This window comes from Schistocerca cancellata, chromosome 1, assembly GCF_023864275.1.
Source record: "Schistocerca cancellata isolate TAMUIC-IGC-003103 chromosome 1, iqSchCanc2.1, whole genome shotgun sequence".
NCBI lineage: Eukaryota > Metazoa > Arthropoda > Insecta > Orthoptera > Acrididae > Schistocerca > Schistocerca cancellata.
In genome coordinates, this window is record NC_064626.1 from 536,846,240 (window position 1) to 536,853,129 (window position 6,890).

The following is a 6,890-nucleotide window of genomic DNA, read 5'->3' on the forward strand; positions in this document are numbered from 1 at the left end:
ACGGGAAACAACTCTTGGATTTCTGTGCCAGTATGGGCTTAGTAATCACAAACTCCTTTTTTAAACATAAGAACGTTCACCGGTATACTTGGGAAGGCAGGGGAACCAGATCTGTCATTGACTATATAATAACAGATCAGGAATTCAGGAAGGCTGTGAGGGACACACGTGTATTCAGGGGATTCTTTGATGACACTGATCATTATTTAATCTGCAGTGAAATTGGGATTGTGAGGCCGAAAGTACAGGAGGTCAGGTCCATATGTAGGAGGATAAGAGTGGAGAAACTTCAGGATAAGGAAATCAGGCACAAGTACATAACAGCGATCTCAGAAAGGTACCAGTTAGTTGAATGTAGTCAATTACACCCATTGGAAAAGGAATGGACAAGGTACAGGGACACAGTACTAGAAGTGGCTAAAGAATGTCTTGGAACAGTAGTGTGTAAAAGTAGGATGAAGCAAACAGCTTGGTGGAATGATACACTCAAGGCAGCCTGTAAAAGGAAAAAGAAGGCGTATCAAAAATGGCTACATACCAGAACCCAGGTAGACAGAGAAAGTTATGTTGAAGAAAGAAAGAAATCCAAACAGATAATTGCAGCATCCAAGAAGAAATCGTGGGAAGACTTTGGAAACAGGTTGGAGACTATGGGTCAAGCTGCTGGAAAACCATTCTGGAGTGTAATTAGCAGTCTTCGAAAAGGAGGTAAGAAGGAAATGACAAGTATTTTGGACAGGTCAGGAAAACTGCTGGTGAATCCTGTGGATGCCTTGGGCAGATGGAGGGAATATTTTGAAGAGTTGCTCAATGTAGGTGAATATGCGATCAGTAATGTTTCAGATTTCGAGGTAGAATGGGATAGGAATGATGATGGAAATAGGATCACATTTGAGGAAGTGGAAAAAATGGTCAATAGATTGCAGTGCAATAAAGCGGCTGGGGTGGATGAAATTAAGTCGGAACTCATCAAATACAATAGAATGTCAGGTCTTAAATGGCTACACAGGATAATTGAAATGGCCTGGGAGTCGGGACAGGTTCCATCAGACTGGACAAAAGCAGTAATCACACCAATCTTTAAACATGGAAACAGAAAAGATTGTAACAACTACAGAGGTATCTCTTTAATCAGCGTTGTGGGTAAAATCTTCTCAGGTATTGTTGAAAGGAAAGTGCGAGTATTAGTTGAGGACCAATTGGATGAAAATCAGTGTGGGTTTAGGCCTCTTAGAGGTTGTCAGGACCAGATCTTTAGCTTACGGCAAATAATGGAGAAGTGTTATGAGTGGAACAGGGAATTGTATCTATGCTTTATAGATCTAGAAAAGGCATATGGCCGGGTTCCTAGGAGGCAGTTATTGTCTGTTCTACAAGATTATGGAATGGGAGGCAAACTTTTGCAAGCAATTAAAGGTCTTTACATGGATAGTCAGGCAGCAGTTAGAGTTGACGGTAAATTGAGTTCATGGTTCAGAGTAGTTTCAGGGGTAAGACAAGGCTGCAACCTGTCTCCACTGTTGTTCATATTATTTATTGATCATATGTTGAAAACAATAGACTGGCTGGGTGAGATTAAGATATGTGAACACAAAATAAGCAGTCTTGCATATGCGGATGACTTAGTTGTGATGGCAGATTCGATTGAAAGTTTGCAAAGTAATATTTCAGAGCTAGATCAGAAATGTAAGGACTATGGTATGAAGATTAGCATCTCCAAAACGAAAGTAATGTCAGTGGGAAAGAAATACAAACGGATTGAGTGCCAAATAGGAGGAACAAAGTTAGAATAGGTGGACGGTTTCAAGTACTTAGGATGCATATTCTCACAGGATGGCAACATAGTGAAAGAACTGGAAGCGAGGTGTAGCAAAGCTAATGCAGTGAGCGCTCAGCTACGATCTACTCTCTTCTGCAAGAAGGAAGTCAGTACCAAGACTAAGTTATCTGTGCACCGTTCAATTTTTCGACCAACTTTGTTGTATGGGAGCGAAAGCTGGGTGGATTCAGGTTACCTTATCAACAAGGTTGAGGTTACGGATATGAAAGTAGCTAGGATGATTGCAGGTACTAGTAGATGGGAACAATGGCAGGATGGTGTCCACAATAAGGAAATCAAAGAAAAACTGGGAATGAACTCTATAGATGTAGCAGTCAGGGCGAACAGGCTTAGATGGTGGGGTCATGTTACACGCATGGGAGAAGCAAGGATACCCAAGAGACTCATGGATTCAGCAGTAGAGGGTAGGAGGAGTCGGGGCAGACCGAGGAGAAGTTACCTGGATTCGGTTAAGAATGATTTTGAAGTAATAGGTTTAACATCAGAAGAGGCACCAATGTTAGCACTGAATAGGGGATCATGGAGGAACTGTATAAGGGGGGGCTATGCTCCAGACTGAACGCTGAAAGGCATAATCAGTTTTAAATGATGATGATGATGATGATGATTTCAAACGGAAGAAAATTCACTTTTTCCTGTTTAACATTGACTCCTCTAAAATATTCTCTAAAGCGGTTATTTTCAGTACAAGGTTATAACAAACGATACAAGCGATATCACACATTTGCTGTAGCTATGTTATATGATATATAGGCATAAGGCTTTGCACACACATACAAAACTCAAAAAGATTTTTGCGGAGATGTTAACCTTCTGCACGGAAAACCTTTATATATTTCAAGACACGCAGATTGGGAACTAACGTTATTTTACGAAGTTAGGAACAGTTTTATGTGGGTCATTATTACAACACTTTGACCCATCCATGCATAAGGCGTAAAACAAAAAGAAACAGAAAAATATAACTAAGGAAAAAACATTAAAAATATCAAAACAATTTAGACGAAAAATTCATTTCACAAGAACACGTCAAGTGAATGAATGCTTGAATTATGTTATTATTTTAACACACATTCCTTGCATATTTTCATTGAGCACTCAAAGCAATTAGAAGTGTTACACTGCACGCACTTGTGATTAGTCTTCCCCTCCACCTGGCAAGGGCAACATCGGCACGTTTTTCTGTTATCAGTACGATCCGTCCTTGACTGACTCGATGAAGATGCATCGTCCTCTCCAGGATTGGTGATTGTTAGGCAATTTTTTACTGTTGTTGTTAGACCCGCTCAGTGGCGTGTCAACGGGGTGTGGAACAGGAGGGGTAGTTGTCCCTCCACTTGAAACTCTCATGGGTGACATACAGTTTCTACCTCCCCCCGCCCCCCAATTCACTTGAAGTTTTATTTGACCTATAGGCAGAGCCAGTGAACAAGCTGTGCTGTCATCAAGAAATATGGGATCAGTATTTTTGTTGGCAGCGATTTTTGCTTTTAATTGGAGCATCTTATAGCACCTACTACATTCTGTCCTCTCCCTACGTCCCATTTGTCAGTGTGTGACTCCTAATGGGGGACAGCCTTTGTACGCATGTGTAACTAATTCTGCATAGGACTTTCGAACAGTAGCTGAGTCTGACCGGGCCCTCAGGGTCGGCAATGTACAGAGTGGCCAGTGCGCCGAATTTGAGGGAGGAGCGCCACACTTAAGGCAAAAATATTCAAAATGGTTCAAATGGCTCTGAGCGCTATGGGACTTAACATCTGTGGTCATCAGTCCCCTAGAACTTAGAACTACTAAAACCTAACTAACCTAAGGACATCACACACATCCATGCCCGAGGCAGGATTCGAACCTGCGACCGTAGCAGCAGCGCGGTTCCAGATTGAAGCGCCTATAACCGCTCGGCCACCAACGGCCGGCGCAGAAATATTGACTGTAAGAAATTGGTTTTGCTGTCACTTGTGGGTGGAGCTTCGTTTCAAAAAATATAGCCCGTTGTGTTTTCGTGTGAGAATGGGGCGTCTGCATGCTTTGACAGTCCTATGCCACAACTTTTATGTCCATCGCCTCTACCTAAATCGTTGTGAATAAAAACGTGCTACATGATGTGTCTCGCACACAGTCCATTAACACAAAAATAGCTTCCAACCAGTAAAGTACACTCCTGGAAATTGAAATAAGAACACCGTGAATTCATTGTCCCAGGAAGGGGAAACTTTATTGACACATTCCTGGGGTCAGATACATCACATGATCACACTGACAGAACCACAGGCACATAGACACAGGCAACAGAGCATGCACAATGTCGGCACTAGTACAGTGTATATCCACCTTTCGCAGCAATGCAGGCTGCTATTCTCCCATGGAGACGATCGTAGAGATGCTGGATGTAGTCCTGTGGAACGGCTTGCCATGCCATTTCCACCTGGCGCCTCAGTTGGACCAGCGTTCGTGCTGGACGTGCAGACCGCGTGAGACGACGCTTCATCCAGTCCCAAACATGCTCAATGGGGGACAGATCCGGAGAACTTGCTGGCCAGGGTAGTTGACTTTCACCTTCTAGAGCACGTTGGGTGGCACGGGATACATGCGGACGTGCATTGTCCTGTTGGAACAGCAAGTTCCCTTGCCGGTCTAGAAATGGTACAACGATGGGTTCGATGACGGTTTGGATGTACCGTGCACCATTCAGTGTCCCCCCGACGATCACCAGTGGTGTACGGCCAGTGTAGGAGATCGCTCCCCACACCATGAAGCCGGGTGTTGGCCCTGTGTGCCTCGGTCGTATGCAGTCCTGATTGTGGCGCTCACCTGCACGGCGCCAAACACGCATACGACCATCATTGGCACCAAGGCAGAAGCGACTCTCATCGCTGAAGACGACACGTCTCCATTCGTCCCTCCATTCACGCCTGTCGCGACACCACTGGAGGCGGGCTGCACGATGTTGGGGCGTGAGCGGAAGACGGCCTAACGGTGTGCGGGACCGTAGCCCAGCTTCATGGAGACGGTTGCGAATGGTCCTCGCCGATACCCCAGGAGCAACAGTGTCCCTAATTTGCTGGGAAGTGGCGGTGCGGTCCCCTACGGCACTGCGTAGGATCCTACGGTCTTGGCGTGCATCCTTGCGTCGCTGCGGTCCGGTCCCAGGTCGACGGGCACGTGCACCTTCCGCCGACCACTGGCGACAACATCGATGTACTGTGGAGACCTCACGCCCCACGTGTTGAGCAAACTGGCGGTACGTCCACCCGGCCTCCCGCATGCCCACTATACGCCCTCACTCAAAGTCCGTCAACTGCACATACGGTTCACGTCCACGCTGTCGCGGCATGCTACCAGTGTTAAAGACTGCGATGGAGCTCCGTATGTCACGGCAAACTGGCTGACACTGACGGCGGCGGTGCACAAATGCTGCGCAGCTAGCGCCATTCGACGGCCAACAGCGCTGTTCCTGGTGTGTCCGCTGTGCCGTGCGTGTGATCATTGCTTGTACAGCCCTCTCGCAGTGTCCGGAGCAAGTATGGTGGGTCTGACACACCGGTGTCAATGTGTTCTTTTTTCCATTTCCAGGAGTGTATGTTTATGGTGAACACATGCTATAATAGCATAAGCATACGAAGAAACACTCATAAGGGACCGATGACCAAACAGTTTGGTCCCTTTCCCCCCTTTTAAACCAACCAAACACTCATAGTTGACCATAAAATATTTAGCTTACCGTTATCAGTGCTTGTGCTTTCTTGTAAGTATCTTCGACTAGTATTACTGCTATTAGAGAGACAGGTCACTATCATGGGTAACGCTAGTACGAACGACCTGAGTTTTTCTAGTGCTACTACTACCTCCAAAAAATTCTTTGATAGATTTTTGTGACATTATGCAGTACCACACCTAAAATAACAAAATAGTAATTTTGTCTGTTAGATGGAGGGATACTTCACTGCCCAGCTGGGAAAACGCTACGGAAAATTTCTAGAACAGGAGAACAGTCTTTTTCATCAAGAGCCTCTCGCAGTTATTCAGCAACATGAAAATACCACACCCTTAATTTGCCAAGTTGCGCGACATCTGCTGACAGATCAGGAGAAAGCTAGAACCGCTTTACTAGTATTTATCAGTTCACTCAGGTTCCTGGGTCGAACAGGAAACGTAATGAGAGATCATGCTCTGGCAACCTCATGACACTTCTTGATGAGAGGAAGAATGACGCGCCAGAACTGAAGATACGGCTAAAACGTCGTGACACTTGGTTGGCATCAGCGATACAAAACGAAGTTCTGAACATTATGGCTCACATGAGCCAGCGAGAAATTGTGTAGCCAATAAAAAATTGACCATTTTACGGAATTGTGGAAGATTCGACGACGGACGTGGCTGGTCAGGACCAGTTCACTCTTTGTGAAAGTTGTGTTGATCCTGAGATGCTCGAAATAAAAGAAGTTTTTCTGGGTTTATATAATCCGCCGGACTCCAAGACGCAAACGCTGGCAACTACCATTAAAGACATCCTTCTAAGGCCGTCACTGGAAATTAAGTTTCTACACGTCCACTATTTCGACGGTGCAGCTAATGTGTCCGGGCGGAACAAAGGTTTGCAGGAAATCCTTCTTCAAGCCCAGTCAAAGAGTTGTTACGTCCACTGCAGCTATCATTGTTTGGATCTGACACTACAGGAAGTTACAAGAAGCTGTGATCCATTGTGCCGTGTATGGTAACTGTGAAATACATCTCAAATATAATTCTAGAATTCGCAAAAAGAAGAAAGATGTATGCAGATGTTGTGCTATCATGTGGTGTCGATGAGAGTAATCCAAACCCCAAAGCTCAACGACTGATTCCAATGTGCCCCACCCGACGGGCTGTAAGAGTAACAAGGGAAAGCTGTGAGCGGGTCCAGAAACGGGTGATCGAAACATTGAATGTACCGAACTCAGTTAGAGGCGAAAGGATATCAGTCTTGTGGGACTACGCGAAGCGGCCGGAAAAGTTTGAAACTGTTTTTTATGTATCAGTAGCAACTGAAGTGTTTGGACTGAGTGATGAA